The sequence below is a fragment of the Colias philodice genome, chromosome 14 (genome assembly GCF_061535455.1).
Source record: "Colias philodice isolate Cphi_HAF_F1 chromosome 14, ilColPhil1 Martin Lab GWU primary, whole genome shotgun sequence".
NCBI classification, from domain to species: Eukaryota; Metazoa; Arthropoda; class Insecta; order Lepidoptera; family Pieridae; genus Colias; species Colias philodice.
The window spans coordinates 4,584,449-4,603,358 of NC_143099.1; the positions used below are offsets into that span (position 1 = coordinate 4,584,449).

General features: G+C 33.2%; 1 protein-coding gene and 1 non-coding gene across 2 annotated transcripts in view; both read left to right on the forward strand.

Moving 5' to 3' along the window:
* LOC149482785 (uncharacterized) overlaps positions 1 to 18,910 on the forward strand; it is a 53,660-nt gene that overhangs the window by 20,354 nt on the left and 14,396 nt on the right. The gene's annotated exons all lie outside the window — the stretch shown is intronic.
* On the forward strand, positions 230 to 313 carry TRNAL-CAG (transfer RNA leucine (anticodon CAG)). The gene has a single exon. It is a non-coding gene; the product is annotated as a tRNA-Leu (tRNA).

An 18,910-nucleotide genomic window follows, 5' to 3' on the forward strand; every position in this document is an offset into this window, starting at 1 on the left:
GTTAACAAAATTGTTAAAACCTTAGTAACAATAATTGTCTTATTTAACAAAAGAAGCTATTAATCTAATGCAGTTCGTTCATTACAATTATTTATTGTTGATTAACTCTCCCAATTCAAATGGGTAGATAGATAAATCAATTACTTAAATATTTGTAGCATGTTTCAATAAGTAATTATTTAAAATAATTTCTTTCTTTCTAATTATAAATTTCAACACTGATAGATAAGTCAGGATGGCCGAGCGGTCTAAGGCGCTGCGTTCAGGTCGCAGTCCACTTCTGTGGGCGTGGGTTCGAATCCCACTTCTGACAAATGCTTTTTTATTATTATAAATTACATATTTCATAATCTCAATTACTAACTATTTACAGCATATTTTTGTATGTTCATTATAATTTTCTTTCTTAATTATAAGTTTTACTTAAAGTATTTACTGGGTCACAGTGATTTGTTACTCATGTTTTAGGTAAACTAATTAAATAAAATTTAGGTTTCAATGTTACACGAGCATTTTGTAATTATTTTTTTAATCGTACTACATACCATTAAAATGGGGTAACTATCGTGTCTCGAAAAAAAGGAACCCTAATTTGAACTATTACTTAATTTGCTGTCACAGATTATTATAAAAAAATTGGTTGTCTGTAAAGTCGGTTTACTGACGATAGTTGAACGTGAACACGACCGATTGTGCTTCTTTGTCGGTCGTTCCGCGCTCTCGCTTGCACTTCAAGCCTTACATGGAACGCCTCAGAGCGAGGTAACGCCGCATGAGTCATGCGTGCAGCCGGCTCTATCGAATTATAAGACGTTGTCACGTCAAAATAAACATATCACATAGGTTAAATAATATGGCCCATAACGTAACATAATATTGGGTGATAGCCAATGTTATTTATTATGCTCCAATAGCTATTTATGCAGTCCATATTTCGCTATCAATATACTATAATTGACATGTAACATCTGGTTTACATAGAGGTATATTATAATAGAAATGTCCAGTTGATATTTTATTACCTAAATCAAGGTTCTGAATTTGAACAAAAAAATATTTCACTATAGTAATAGAGAAATGCTGTGCTAATTTTAATTTGTAAGATTAAAATAAAGTTTTGATTGCAGACTTAATAAACCCTTTTATTACGTACTGACATGCGCAGCCATTTATTGGTTGAACGAAATACAAACGGATAATTGAACGGAGAAAATGATTTCTAATACATACATTTTATTTGGTGCTACGTAGTTGATGAATTATGTAATCTTCTATAGAAAATATCTTTATTGAGCATTTATTAACTCTAATATTCTATTACCTACAGTAAGTATCTTCCAAACATTTTTTTTCTAATTTTTAATCACCTTTAATAATTAAAAAAATAAATTAGAAAAATAATCATATTGCTAGTTATATAAAAAACCGACAAAATGTATATTTCAATAAATTAATATACAGTGCCAAACAACTTCGACCTCCCTAGCCTTTTTTGATATAACAGAACCGCAGATGCATTGTCTATTATCGGGACATTGATAAAATATTTCCCTACAAAACGAAACCGCAATGGTGCCGATGATTTATCACTCACTATCTTTCTATGATAATATTACGTACTAGCTGTGCCCCGCGGTTTTACCCGCAATGCTACCCGCTCCTGTTGGGGTTACCTATCTTAATCTCGAATTTTAATATTCCGAATATCATAATCCAGAAAACGTTTGGACATTTTTTCATAACCCCGAATTTTAATATTTCGAAGTTTTGTTTGCCATATAATCGCAACTCCAAATTTCATTTGCCCATTTCTTCATTTGTACGACGTTTTACAATCCAGACGAATGAGTTCCAGACATACGAAATCTAAATGCACAAAATCCAGATGACCGTAATCCATATGCACGAAAGCCAGATTTTTAAAACACAAATTTTTGAAATACAGTTGATTGATATCCAGACAAACAATGTCCAGATTTTTGAAATTCAAATAAACGATATCCAGAAAAACGAAATCCTTCCAGGGGGTCGCAGCACGAACCTAACCTAACCTACTGAATAGATTTTAACACTTAATCCTTTCTGTTGGGCAAGTAAAACAATAGCGAGTCGGTTCTGGCACTCGCCGGCCGCTGCCGCGGCACGCTCGCTTCGCTCGCTCGGCTCGTGCATGGGGGGTCACAGTTCAAACCTAACCTAACCTACTGAGTCAAATTTGACACTTAAACCTTTCTGTAATGGGCAAGTAAAACAAAAGCGAGTCGGTTCTGGCACTCGCCGGCCGCTGCCGCGGCACGCTCGCTTCGCTCGCTCGGCTCGTGCATGGGGGGTCACAGTTCAGACCTAACCTAACCTACTGAGTCGAATTTGACACTTAAACCTTTCTGTAATGGGCAAGTAAAACAAAAGCGAGTCGGTTCTGGCACTCGCCGGCCGCTGCCGCGGCACGCTCGCTTCGCTCGCTCGGCTCGTGCATGGGGGGTCACAGTTCAAACCTAACCTAACCTACTGAGTCGAATTTGACACTTAAACCTTTCCGTAATGGGCAAGTAAAACAATTTACTTACTGGTAATGTTTATTTTCAGGCAATAGTAAAGGGATAATCACGATTGTATGGGAACCAAATAAAGAGATTATGAAAATCTGGCAATAGTTTATCTGTTATACGATTATATGGGAACCAAATAAAAAGATTATAATAAGTTGGTAATAGTTTATTTGGAAAATGGTACGATGGGAAACAAAAAAAAGTATTCTGAGAATCTGGTATAACTATATCTGGATTATGAGAATACGGGAAACAAAAAAATACTTTTTAAAAATCTGGTTTTGGTGTATCTGGAAATTGATTCATCTGGGAAATTAAAAAAGGAATTTTAAAAAGTTGTCATTCATAACATCTGTCTTTTAAAAGTTCTAACAACCGTTTTCGGGATTTTAAGATTCGGGTAATAGAAATTCGAGTTTTTAATAGGTTACCCCTGTGGGTCTTAGCGTGATGATATATAGCCTATACAGGGTGTAATCGTTAAGTGTGCACAGGCGATTATTCCGTAACTATTACAGATATCAAAAAACTTTAAACTGATATCGAAAGTACTTAACCTAATGAGTAAAATGGCCATAATAAATTTTTAAAAATAATACGAGAAATATCTAAAAAATTAACTTTAAACCCTCCCATACATTTAGTATGAGATATGAATATCCCATGTACATGGGTTGATCCAAAAGTAATGATAATCAATATTAAACAAGGTCATTACAGTTAAAATAATTATGTATTTCTCTAGATAGTCTACTAACTAGATAATATACTTCGATATTTTTTTTCCTTAACTTAGAAAAAAAAACTTTGACTTCATCTACAAAAACCCCTCAAAATCGGCCATCACTTCGCTGTCGTCTTAAAATTTCTTGTATCGACGGTGTTTCTTGTGCCGAGGTAAGAGATAGAATTAACTAGGAGCTAGATCTTACAAACAGGGTGGGTGTTCAAGCATTTTCAATGCCGATTTTTGATTGGCAGCCATCGCAACTGACGCTTTGTGATCTGGTGCGTTGTCTTGGTAAACCAACATTCCGCCAACCCGCAATCTTTTAATTTGGTCTGTGTAGTAAGAGCCCTGTGTAGTAGTGGCTACCTTCTTAAAATATTCCACATTTCTTCAGCGTCCCAAAAAACTACGGCTTTAATCTATCCCACTAATTTTCACTTTGAAAATCTTCACCGTCACTTTGAAGCTCGCATCCAGGCCATTGATTGTTTCTTGGTTTCAGCATAAACATGGTGAACCCAGGTAACGCCCATGGTCACAAATCGTGACAAATAATTATCCTGATCTCATTAAAAATTTAGAAATTCACCCTCTAAATGTCGAATCGTTGTTTCTTCTTTTCGTCGGGAAACATTCTGGCTCGCACTGTTCACATTAAAATTAATGTTAATACTTGGAAACGTGGCCTGTAGATATAATTTTTTTGTGATAACTTAGTGATTACATGAGCAAGCATAAAACATTTATTTTATATTTTTATGTGCACAGGAAATACCCAATTATCATTACTTTTGGATCAACCTATACATTTAATATGAAAGATTTTAGCTTTTTTTTTGTTTTTTTGGTTTTCTGCTTTAATTACTTCGCAAATTTGGAGGGAAGTTCATTTAGAAACTGTAAATAAACCTCCTCATTGTATTGCACAATAAGGACGTCACTTCGAAAATCTACTATGAATACAAAATGTATGGGAAATAAATTGTATGGGAGCGTTTAATGTAACATTTTTGGTTATTTCTCGTTTTATTTTTAAAAATTTATTATGGCCATTTTACTCATTAGGTTAAGTACTTTCGATATCAGTTTAAAGTTTTTTGATATCTGCAATAGTTACGGAATAATCGCTTGTGCACACTTAACGATTACACCCTGTATATAGCCTTCCTTATTAAATGGGCTATCTAACGCCGAAAGAATGTTTTAATTCGGACTAGTAGTTCATGAGATTAGCGCATTCAAACAAACAAACTCTTTAGCTTTATAATATTAAGTATAGATTATAATATTAAGTATAGATAACGATGTCTTTGAAGACCGCAATAGGAATAGAAATGCACTAGGAATATTGAAGTGTTTGCCGGTATGCAGGATGAATAGGCTGGGTCGATTGGGCTGGGAATCTCCCCCAACTGCAGTATTACAAAATACTGCGTTTGTATAGAATCACGGTCTGATTCATAAAATCGTAGAAAGTCAATAGATACTTAATTTTTGTGTTAATGTGAAAACTTGACGATACATTTAATACTTCTCGGTATCTTGTAGAGTTTTTACTTTTATGAAATAGCTCTACATCCATACTTATATTATAAATGCGAAAGTAACTCTGTCTGTCTGTCTGTTACTCAATCACGCCCTAACTACTGAACCAATTTGCATGAAATTTGGTATAGAGATATTTTGATACCCGAGAAAGGACATAGGATAGGTTTTATCCCGGAAATCCTACGGGAACGGGTTTTTCTTTGAAAAAGCGGGCGAAGCCGCAGGCGGAAAGCTAGTGTGTAATATTGAATTCAAAATTATGTTTGCGTATATGTCGCAGGCAAATTGTAATATTTCGCCGCGTTTACAAACGGCGTCTGTCACTTTACAAACGGTCGGCATTTTGTAATATGCCGAAAATTCGTAATCAGAAATTTTTGGTTTGGATAAGGGGGTGGGTTAGGTTAGCTTCTTGTTTTTAAAACCACCTATTTCTGTGTAGTTTGAAATTCGTAATCAGAAATTTTTGGTTTGGATAAGGGGGTGGGTTATCCAAATTTTCGGCATATTACAAAATGCCGACCGTTTGTAAACGGCGAAATATTACAATTTACCTGCGACATATATAATTTAAACCAGTTGACAAGAATACAAATACATTTGTCAGCATTTATCCAAATTATTTCAGCAATGCGGATCGTATCTAAGCTTAACCTCTATAATTACTTCTATAGTAATTATACTTGCATATGTAGAGTCATTTTCTTTCAAGTGCGCCGTCTACAGCAAACATACTGAAACTTCATTCTTCAGGACACGGTTATTAGAGGTTGTTGCTAGGATTTCTCCAAAGATGGCGCTTTTACTGTACAAAAATTTATTTAAGGGACAGGCAAATGAAAAACGAATACTTTTCATAGAGATGGCGCTTTGCCTTAACTTCGTCATGTTTACGAAAATGTAATATATTAACTGTGTATATTAATTATTAATAATATGTGCCTAATAATAATGCCTTAAGGCATTATTTAGTTGTTTTGTATAAGAATATCATAATTTACTTGTACTACTACATTCAATAGGAAAACATGAAACCGCCTGTGAAATGAAGTTTTTTTTTAGATTTACTGAAAACATTTATTTTCTTACGTAACGTTAACAACAGCCCAAGAACAAAATAATAATTTATTGTATTTTGATCTGTTGGAAAATGTGGAAATAGAATATTGAAGTTTAGCGTATTTCGGTTGGTGATCCCTGATTTCCAAAGCAAAACAGTTAATTCGCTACCATTTTTTAAACATCTTTTGTATGAGTCACTTATCGTAATATCATATTTGTAATGAAAAATAACGATAGCTCTAGGTATATGCTTCTGTACACATATTTCGTTCAATATGTTTAGGTCACATATTTTGTAAAACATTTGCAAGTTGCTCATAAAAATTTCTTCGAGGAGCTTCCAATCACTTAATGTCCGAGCCGATAAAAGGGAACTTAGGATCAATTTATAAAATAGTAAAACATAATCCCACTGGAAACTTATTTAATAACAAGTACATCAACTAAAAAATATATAATGAAAGTGAAACAAAGTCGGGACCTGTATTTAAATAGAACAAGGATTATTGGATAAACGCCAGTCTTTATTCTTAATGCAAAAACCAGATGGAAATATTATTGTTTTAGTACTTTCGCGGAGAACAACAAACATTAGGTATAAGTGCTTAAAAGCTGGTCTTTTTGCTATATTTGTGACGGTCAGAAGATTTCAAAGTTGTTCATAATATTATATGACTTTCTTTAGGTTTGAGAATAAAAGTTGGTCGTGGCTTAGAAAGGTTTCAGCTTTCTTCTATTCTTAATACGCGATGGAAATGCCCGGTTATCACATCAATAATTCTCTGTCGATATATTCCTATCGGGGTATCATATCTCTTTTTCCTTCCGTGAATTGTCATTTATCTTCCTGTTAAATTTTAAAGTCTTTTTCGATTTCAAAAGATCAGTTCAGAAGCTTTCCTAAATCAAGAAATGGCATTTATATGTGTTATGGAACGTGCGTCACAAGGAATGAAGGGAATATTTTAATAGATATTAGGAAAAATGAGTAAAAAATACGATCATTACCTTAATGAATTGAAAGCAAAATAGAATTAAATAAAACAAGACTGAATAGAGAAGCCTTTTATGGTTCTTTTTAGCACGATCTAAGAATTAACATAAAATTAAATTATTACATAAAAGTTTATAATAAAAAATTAAAAAACATTTCATATTTTTTTTGCAAAAACTTTTTTATTGTCTTTCTATTATGTGCTATTCTCTTTAAAATATTCAATGTCTTTTCATTTATTCAATATAATTAAAGACATTCCAGTCGTCCAGCGAAGGACAATGAAACATGCCTCGTAGAGACATACATGTCCTTCGCGTAGATGCTTAGGTAAGTGTGCTACGATGGCGGACAGATGGACAACAATTTAAAAATTATGTATGCGGGGATTCATAAAAATGTTAGTATATGTATTTAAATGATTGTTGTAGTAGTATATAAATAAATAATTTTGTAATGAACGGCTTATCTCTCTACGAAGTTAACTCTTAGCAAAAAATACAAAATTACGGTCAATTGTTAAAATTATGAAAATATTCACCATTCTCCGTCGAAGTTGGTCAAAACCTTTTAAATTGTGAAATAAAACTGCTCCTACATTAAAAAGAAACGACCGTAAATTGTGCTTCGTTGGGTCAATATGGGAGTTTTATAGTCCAAGACAAGACAAGTCGACTTTATATTGTATGTGTTTCCTGAAAGTGAGAAATGATGTTTGTTTTGGATTAAGTCCCCCGCCATAAATAAATATTAAAATGCTTCAAAATAGTAGGTATCTGTATTGCAAAGCTGTACTACTGAGTTCTACCACGTACTTTCTTAAATTTTAAATAAGTAATAAATTTATTTGAATAAATTGATACTTATCATTTAAATTAATAATATTAAAACACATCACACCATCATCACGAAACAATAGATCCTAGATACATTCAAATAACATTGTTTCAATAAACGAAAGGTAAACAACGATTTAGATATCAATTAGGCGCCAAACTCTTTGATCTACGATTCAAGTTAAACCCTGACCTCTTTACCACGTTTATCACGATCGAAATCATCGATATACACCATGAGTGACCAGCAGTATTCGACCACCGGCACCGTGAAAACGCTTCAGCAGACTTCAGTCGGCAAACGATCGCGACACGCAAACGTCTCTCGTGTATCAATAAAAAGTTCCGAAACATTGTTTATCTGTGGTTACATTTTTTATCTATCGAATTCGAATTGAAAAGCGCGCGATTTTAGTGTAACAATGACTTGACTGAAAATATTTTTTTTTTTTTAATAATGCAATAAAATATGGAAAGTGTAAAGTGATATGAGTTATTATGGTGAGATTTACGTGGATAAGGAGAAAAGTTTATCAATAATACTTAAAGAAAATAAATTAGTAATTGCTAATTTAGCGATTTTTTTAAAGTAATAACTTAATAAGTATCTTATTATGTTTAAATTTTTTCAACCTTCTATGGTAAACATTTATTAATAATTAATTGATTATTATTTTATCGTTATAAAAGGTAAATACCCATTATATGGTTCTTATAATAGTGTGGTAAACGTAAGCTTTTATAGGGTTAATAATAAATGAGTAGTATAACCTTAATAAAGATAATTATAACGATTCTGAATTTCTAATAAAACCTTGAGTTTGAGATATAATATTTTATACGAGCTATAATAAAAGCATTGATAAAACTTCTTTCTATTCATAGGAATGTGGGTTAAATACCTTTTAAACTTGAATATGAAACAAGCACATTATGAAATTTCCCCTTCTCAAGAGTGAAGATAAAACCAAGCCATGTGAGAGTTAAATTCGCACGCATTGTATTCTGTATTTTTTAGGGTTCCTTAGCTAAACGGTTAACACTGGAAATGTGTACATGTAAAAAACTAAATCTCCAATGATAATTTGGTTCGCTATAAATATTTGAAATAATTTAAATAATATTATTTGATCTAAGTAAATATTCTATGGATATAATTAACCTATTTTTCTTGCTGAAATATTTTAAATACTTTCCTAAAAATCTGTGTCCTGAATAAAAAGCTCATTATTGTAACACGCTTTTCTTTAATCTCAGAACCTTGATGATTTGAAAAAGGGGTTTAGAAACGAGTCGAAAATACGATAACTTCAGTTTGTTGTCTTCTAACATTTTTAAAACGTCACGTTTATATGAACAGATTTAAAACTTTTACTACAAGAATATTTTGAGCGTGACCGCGGACACTTGCGTACATCAAAAACAAATTGAATAAGAAACACAATGTGATATTCGTCAGCTGATTTATTTACCAGTAAAGCGGCCAAGTGGCGTTTATTCCTGGATAAAATATATTTCGAATATATTCAAACGGTCACTGACAAGCTTTTGGCTCCAATTTGCCTCCATTTAACTTCGTAAACATAGAACTATGTATTTATAATAAAAGCTGGGCGATATCGATGTCAGGTGCAGTGCAGATTCATTACGATAAGAAACCATTGTATTAGGTACAATACTTTAAGAATGAACAATTATATTGGAATAGGCAACATGATAGGTATATAGGGTTAGACATGTATTTTTCATAGTTGAGATTTACTAACAAATATTTGCATGATATGAACGCATTGAAAACACTCATCAACTTTTCCATTTCCTTTCATAGAGCTGTATGAGACTTGGTCAAAGGTCAAAGATACAGAACTTTATTCGGTTATTATTTTGTACAATATTATCATTAAATATATGATCATAATTTATATTACTATGTCACGAAAAGTATATTTTATTTCGTAGAATTACTAATATAATGATAGAAATATTACATTGCTTTTCTTACACTAGTTAATTGTTACATTATGGAATTGAGGTACAACACGGCTAACCTTTTGTGGGCGGTTAGATGCTAAATCGAGTATGAAATATGAAAAAAAGGTCATTTGTATTGACTCAGTCGATTTTCATATACAGAAATTGACTATTACATCGGAACAATGAATTTTTTTTATTCAGCAATAGCAAATCGATGGAACAATATAATATAATGTTTACTACAGCTTACCTGATTGCTACGACAAATAGATAATAATATTCGTAGCTAAGCTTTACATGTCATAATTGATACGAGTTTTATTGGCTATAATTGATGTAAAATAATTTTCCAATGTAAGCTTATTTTAGAAATCGCTTTACAAAATTTACTCTATTTTATAGAGTTGACAGACCAAATAAATCTCGTAGTTGTTGTTTTCAATCTACCGCTGTGTAAACAGTTTGTGATTTATTGATGAAAAACATATACCTATACAATTGTGAAGAATAATTTTCTCATTCCAAATGCTCTGGAGGCAGTTAAATTGTTTCTTTATACAAAATTACGAAAACAAGAAAATATCTTTATTTAAATTTATTATTATGTAGACGTAACGTAGACGTAGATTCTACCTATATAATACACTAGATTTCCGCCCGCGGCTTCGCCCGCGTTTTCAAAGGAAAACCCGCATAGTTCCCGTTCCCGTGGGATTTCCGGGATAAAACCTATCATATGTGTTATTCTGATGTATAAGCTATATTGTGGTAATCATTCAAATCCATTCAGTAGTTTTTACGTGAAAGAGTAACAAACATCCATACAAACTTTCGCCCACAGACATGTATCAAGATAGACTAAGCGAGTGTATGTACTTCCCGTGTCCAAACTAAGATTATGAAACTTACTTGACGCTGGCTTACACTCAGTCCGCGCTTGCAGTTCTCCAAGGAAAGACGTGAAGCTGAATAAAGTAAAATGCCGAATTACGCCGTTATAAACTGTAGAAACTCCACAGCTGTGAGTGGCCGAGTTAGCAGAGATGTTTCCTTCCACCGGTAAGTAATTTTCTAATCAGAATATGCACTATTTATTTTAAAATCAAATAAAGAATATTTGTGGAAAACGATCGTGACAAACACGGATACCAAATCATACGAAATGATTCGGAATACATTGCGGCTTTTACTTGGCACGGTAAAGATCGAGTCGTATGATAACAAGCAATGAATAGCGTCTTCTCATTTTTCTGTTCTCATTTTTCTGTCCAATTTTGTGGTTAGTGATGTTCATTTGATGCAACAGTTCTCGATTCTAATCGATTTTATAATCGAACAGAAAAATGATAATTTGAAGGAGCAATTTTTCAGAAAAAAAGGCATAGATTTTTTTTTGTCAAAACTCCTTATTGCTTAGACTATGTTTGTTTTTTCAGTAACCCGAACATAAAAGAAAAATGGATTGATGCAACGGGACATAAAGATTGATTGATTGACAGTTTCATTACTTTCTTTCGATGGCCTCTCTAGTACGTAGTACACGGTAACTCAATGGGCATATGTAAAAAAAAGCTAAAACACATTAGTTTACTTGTTAGAATATTAAAAGGTTTATAAATTTATTTTATCATTCCTCTGTCTATGGTAATTATCATTTTTCTGTCTTGAATCGATTTAGTAATCGATTACGATTCATTTATTTAATTACCTCTTAGACATAGATCTAGTTTGATCTGATTTCTTTCGATTTACTTCGATGGGATAGGACGATACTAGAATCGCCGCGCGAGTGGCGTCCTAATCGATTTAGCGTAAAATGAAATTACCATCACTAAAAAGCGCTCGTGACGTCATAACGCGTCAAGGTCAGTACAAAAAATATGACACGCTTGGTTTTCATACAGATCGCGGTACTTGCGTAGTCTATCTATGTCTGTGCTTTCGCCATTATAATAATTAATATATACATATTAGATATTAGATATAATGAGTAATTGTTTCCAAACCAATATTAGAATGAAATTATTGTCTGTGTCCTATTGCTATTTTATTTGTCTTGTCTGCAATGAAAATGAATAACATACCACAGTTTTTATATAGTTTAAACAGTATTGACCGTAGACACTAGTGTTAAACTAAAAAAGCTACATGAGCCCTTCATAATTTATTCATGGTTGTGTATCGTCTATTTGCAGTTAACATGATGTAAAACTTGTAACAGTTCAGAATACCAAGGAAGGAATTCACAGCAAGCGTTCGCACGTGACTTGCAATCCAAAATTTACCATTAGCTATATTAAACAGTTTGTTGTAGAAGATTATGCACTTTATGAACATTTTATTACTTTGTATGTATTTAAATTTAGTTTATTGAAGATTATTATTCTATGAATATAAAGCTTGTGTGTCGAAGAGACCAGTCCATTTATCGAAGAAAGTTTGAATGTCATACTACGACAAATCGCAGCTGAGCAGCAATAAAAAATGGAGTGTAGCCGCAATTTTTTTTAAAAGGTAATATATCTGGCACAAATTTTCAAGATTCTTTGATGACAAAAACAAATATGCTCACAAATTGACCTAAATCGATGTGAATCGTGAACGTTAAGCCAAAATCATTAATATTATTGATTAATGTTAAATTAACAACGATGTATCTGTATGGTGAACCAAAACGTTGAAACTTGAAAACTGTAAATAAACTACGCACATTTTCGACAAGGATATACCGTAACTAATTGCACATTATAATATGGAGTTTGTTTTCATAGGTGTTATGTGCTGCTCAATTTCAGATTCTTTTTAGTAATAAAACACATTTGAACATGTAGCAAAACGTTTTTATTTTGAGGTTATAAACGTTTAAAAATATAACAATGACATTTGTTAGGTAAAAACAATAATAATATATCGTACTAATAATGTCCTGATACCATAAAATATTACAAATGTTTGATGTGAAATAAAATTAAACAATTCTGCATATCAATTCAGAATTGTTTTTGATAAGAAGGTGAAGGTCTTATGCTTGATCGTCGGCTTCGAAAAAACAAAGAGATTTACATAAAACTTACTTCTAAGTCCCATTGTTTTTGATACGTCAATCAAAGTTTTTGTACTGCTTAAAGCAAGCTTAAAGAAATAAAGACTTCAAAAACCAAATAAATATACTACCTTGTACCTACCTAAGTACCTAAAAGGCTAAAATGAACGTAGGTAGGTAATACAATAATGCATAATGCATCTTCTTGAGTTGATTTAAATTAAAATAAAATAGAGCCTATCTATTACTTATTCAGAATTTAAAATCAGTCATTAGTTTTTGAGGATAACTAAACAAACAAAATAGCAAAACTTGTTACAATAATTGATCAAATTTTACAATTTACTTCATGGTTATCAAAATTCACGTTTCGTTTTCCATTTAACTTTAAGATTATTACAAACATAAAAATGTTGATTGAAAAGTTATGAAAAAAAACGTGCTTGATAAAAAATATTTTTCGAACTTTAAGGAAACTAGGTTACACTTGAAAGTTTGCAAACCAATCAAATTTCAAACTTTTTTCAACGACAGCAAATGAAATTAATTTCACACAAATAAGTTTTATTAAATAAATAATTGCTTGATGGAACCATGCAGGAATTTTACTATTATTTTCAGCCTTCTAGAGAGACGTATTAATAGATACAGAATAATATGTTTGTAGGCACATAATATGTATTTTTACATCTTATTACAACCAAAACAAGTACATAATATATGAGCATATAGTTTTGTAGATTACAAGTCACTACATAGCAATAATGTTGAACAATATACCTACTTGGTCCTTGGGCGAAATGTCCTAAAAAGCGTCGAATTTCCGATGTAACTTTGTGACCATGGCCCGTGCCTTGCGATAATAGACGTCCTTGGGATTGCAATGGTGTTAAAGTGGGCCACAACCGTAGGCCCTTCGCAATCTTACGAATAAAACATTGTATTGTGTTAAACAGCCGTACAAATTTACATTGAAGTCATGTTTTATTAGATTAGGAAATTTATAGAGTAAGAAATAAAACTATTATGGCAAATATAACTAACTAATAGCTGTGTTTTACCTGAAAATAAAACACATATTAAATACTTACCTATATTTGAAGCTTACTTCATTGAGAAGGCACCTAGCTTTTTCCGCCTATTCTTCCCTCTCTTTCCGTTGTATGTATGCTATCTCTCTCGCACACCTCTCCACCAGGTGGCGGGGCGCACGATAATGTCGGGCGCTGGATGTTTTTCATTGAGTCGAAATCCACAACAGGTGGACGTTAAGTGTAAGCTTCAAATATAGGTAAGTATTTAATATGTGTTTTATTTTCAGGTAAAACACAGCTATTAAACACTTGACCGTAATTTGAAGCTTACTTCATTGAGACCTGCTTGTTACCCACCTGGTGTACAATATATGGACGCCAATGTGAATTTGAATACATAAGTAATTACTTATTTCTTTATTTGAAAGAGTAAGGTGTGCAGATAGTATACCTACCAATAAATCACACAAATTTTTATATTATATAATATATTAACAATCCCAGATGAAAAGTTAATCAAATAAGAACCAAAAAGTTAATCATAATGATTAAAAGTATTAGAACTTATGAGATTGGTTCAAGCGTACCTTAGTTAACCTTTTGGGCTTGAAAAGTTAAAGTTACTACAATTTTCACTATCTTTAGCGTAAATCTGCGAAAGCGCCAGTAACGACTTTCAATTACGCATTTAGATGTTACTTACAAAATGAAGCAACAGCTGATCCCGACGAGGCAAAAATACCTCAAACTCAAACCTTTATTTATTCAATTAGAACTCTGTTGAAGCACAATTGAATCATCTTAACATAGAATTACCACCTGTCTCAACTCACACAGTTTTAACCCAACCTGCTACAAGCGGACAAGAAGAGAACTTGGTCCTTACTTTTGGGGTCAGAAATAAATTTAAAAGGTCACCCCTTGAATAAGGCAATAAAATATCAAAACAGGTAAACGGTTTTAATTATAATACAGATTTTTAACATCCAACCAAACCGTGCGGTATCTATTAATGTTTAGAGCCAACGCCACCAATCATAATCTAAACATGGCTAGTACTTTCAGTACAATGCATGAATTATTTATTTAAAACTGATAGGTCATAAACTCTGTACTGGAAACAAATATACTGAACTTAAGAGACTAAAATGATAAGGAGCTTATCTGTGTCCCAAAACTGCAATTACTACAGCCAAGTACGTTACTTTTAATCAATTCGGTTTTAAGATATAATTATGATTTACATCAGAACTTATATACCGAAAGCCTCGGGACTACATAACGTGACTTATCTTCTTATTCTTATACTTATATAAAAATGAATCGCAAAATGTGTTGGTAAGCGCATAACTCGAGAACGGCTGAACCGATTTCGATAATTCTTTTTATATTCCTTGAAGTACGAGGATGGTTTTTATGTAGAGAAAACGTAAGTACCACGAGCGAAGCCGGGGCGGACCGCTAGTTTATAATAATAGTGTTTGTGCACAACACTAGGCAGTCAACAGCTATATGAACGTCAGATAGGAAAAGAGCCAAATTTATCCAGTCAGTAACAAAGGATTTTAACTATAGTTACTTTATTCTAATTCAACCAACTACTACTAGCTACTCCGTATGTCTTTTGGATAGACGGAGGCAAATAGGATTTTTATTCCAACTATATCATTTGATATTTTGAAAATGTACTCCACATTTTCATATCATCAGAGTCATTTTGCAGATTATAGTGGTGCAGCACTGAACACTGTCTATTAGGTGGCTGATGCTGCTGACCGGGCCTTCAGTTCCGCTTTCCAGAATACCTTCACCCTTCTAGGTGTTACTACTACTGAAATAGCGGTACTCTATCGCGTCGTTCAGGTCTCTAACTGACTAGGATTTCTCATATTATCGTAACAACCCTCGCTCGTTCTAACGAGGATAAATTATCGCCAAGGAATTCTGCTGCAGGATAATGGCAAGAGAGATTATAAGCTTAACTATGCATTATTATGTTAAGGAATATGGTGGGTTTTGAATACTATCGTCGTCTGAAAGTATCTCCTTTCGATTAACTGCATTAAGGATGCAGATCTGATCCCATCTTTGTTCCGTAGGAATGCTACGACAGTCTAAACGTTACACTGAACAAAGAAAATTGCCCTGAATATAGTCGGTTGTTCCAACATCCGTAATATGGCTAGCCTAAGGTTAGTTATCCCTTGATTGTAACTGCTACCAATGGAGGCATTGCTCTTGTGTTGTCCGCAGTTGTGCGAGTGCAAAAATGAAGAACTGAGCTCGTGGGGAGCTATGTCGAATGAATCTGTGTTAAGATTATGACAGTATAGGACAGTTAGCTGTGGATGCGAAGACAGGACATTACTTTATTCATCCGTAAACACGCGAGGCAGCCACGGACAGCGATATAGCAAGAACGTTTAGTTCGCTTACCAGACTTATATTTTAAAAGCCGTATAGCCTGTACATTTCATTTATTGCCCCCCCCCCCCCTCAAAGCAAAGAAATGAGAAGTCATTTGGCAGAGCTTTCTCGTTAAGGGTAGGGGTTCCAAGTAATATCTAATAATAAGAGGCTTTTGTTTGGAAAGATTGACTTTCCGATATTTATCCTCTATCCTATGTAAGTGTAACTCAACAGTCAGTATTCTCAGCATTCGTTGAGTACTTAAACGTTTTACGTTAATAGTTGTATATAACTTTATTATACAATATAAAAATCCTGGTGGGATGACAAAAAACTTGTCTAACAAACGATTATCCTAATCCCTCAGCGATTTATTGTTTGAGCCCCGAAGAAAAATCTCATGGGTGCAATAATGAGGTCAAATGGGTTGAAAAACGAGTCAAATAAATTGCCTACAAGACCGGGCAACTAAAATAGGCCTATGAGAGGTCAACTATACGTAATCAATCGTCATTTGTTACATTCAATCGCTTTGCGATTAAAAAATCTCTTCCGATATTTGTATATGAAAATTGGTCGGCTAGTGCCATTTAATTACGATACCAAACATACCGTTGACACAAGGCTTGGTGACAATCCTCGAAACCACCGCCACAAATCATCTGCGAGATGATATTTGATCCGACTCGCCTTCCTTTGTTGTGATTAGGCTTTGCATTGGTAAATACAATTTGTTCAATTCCAATTTCCATAATTGGTAAACCAATGGTGGTTTCCTGATTCCTGAAGCGTAAACTTTTAGGATACGAAGTATCAATTTCATGCGCCCATTATTTGACGTATCTAACCTTTATTGTATTTATTAGGTCATTTACTATACTGCCCACTGTGAAGTAGATTTCAAAACCTTTTTCTACCTACCTTAGAGTGAAGATCCGATACGGTCATATCCAAAACTTCTTTCGTGGGTCCTCGTTGACAAAAGCAAATATCTATGATCATTTTAATGATCAATCCTTTGTATATTTGCACCAATCGCCATTAAAGCCCCGCGAGGGCTGATATATATTTGCACCATTTCCCCGTGGGGACGGTTGTTATCAAAGCCCCGCGAAGGCTGATATATATTTGCACCATGTCTCCGTGAGGTACTGTTGTAATCAAAGCCCCGCGAGGGCTGATATATATTTGCACCATTTCTCCATGAGGGACGGTTGTAATCAAAGCCCCGCGAGGGCTGATATATATTCGCACCATCTTTTCCGTGAGGGACGATTGTAATCAAAGCCCCGCGAGGGCCGATATATATTTGCACCATTTCCCTGCGAGCGACAGCTGCGCGAGGGATGTTTGTAACTAGAAATAAGTAGGGCCTGCCAAAAAATGCTTAAGAGACACCCTGCGAGGGTGAATTTGACCTGGCTAACCCCTGCGAGGAGTAGTGGCCACATTTATGTATTCTGTTTCGAGCAAGAATACACCTTAGTGCTAATATAAAAATAGCAGTAAATAATCATTTAAATAATATAGCAATTAACAAGGTCCTTTAACTTATTTTCCAATGTTAGCGACATTTAATAAATTCATAATTCAAATCAATTCACTAAATTTTAAAATGAACTTCGATTCATATTTATTTTTGTTCATGCAATTGATGTAACATTTAGTTGCTTTATACCTATCCGTTAACATTCCTTACGAACGCAACCATACCGTCGTAGGACGTTATATTTAATTGCACAAAATAATCTCCACTCACCCGCAATTTTTTACTTTTTGTCAAGGTGTACAAGTTTATAATATTATTCTAAAACGTTAGAAGTGAATTGTAAATCCTTTGAAATAAGTGTATCTAAATCTAATTTATATTAAGATATCTCGATAATTATTATACGATAACCCTTTCAGCACAAGTTCAGTAAACCAAAGAATTTAATTGTAAAATTTTTGGTACTTACTCGTTTTAACAAAAAAGTTGCATCATTTGAACATAGGAAACGTAATTTTCAATCAAATTAGCCGTGTGTAATATGTCTATTTTCACATAAAAACGGATCAGAATAATACTCATAAAAGGACACGTATAGACTACGGATAGTTTTGAATGTGTGGAACATTCATGGTACGTATCTACTATACATGAGCGAATTCCATCATTATTCAGTTGAGCGGTAACTCCCGTACGATTTATAAAATAATATCACAACGTGTTCTGACATGTCGTGACTTCTTGGAGCTGACTCATCTCGTTCGATAATTTTTAGTAATAAACTATGATAGGAATTCCGAACCGTTCCTAGCGATAACGACAATGTAATAAAGTCGTAGCAATGGATTGTATGCCTGTAAAGCTTTGAGTTGGCTCATATCCATACTAAGTATTAATTGTAATTTTTCCACGAAAATTTCACTTGTACCCTTGTAATAAAAACACATTATTAAAAATGAAATAAAATATTAAAAATATCTATATACAAGAGAGGGTATTTGATATACATATCTAGTAATATCAAATAATCACAAAAGTAATATTAACGATTCGAGTAAAGCCGAACGGTAACACCGTTAAAATAGCTTTACTCACAGTATTAAAAATTCAAATATTAATTAGTACATATTGCATAATGAAATATTTCAAAAGAAAAGTTACTATTTCAAGTAAAATGTAACGGTTGTATCGTTAATTTTAAATATCTTTATTCATGCTATTAAGTATTTAAGCATATTGAAA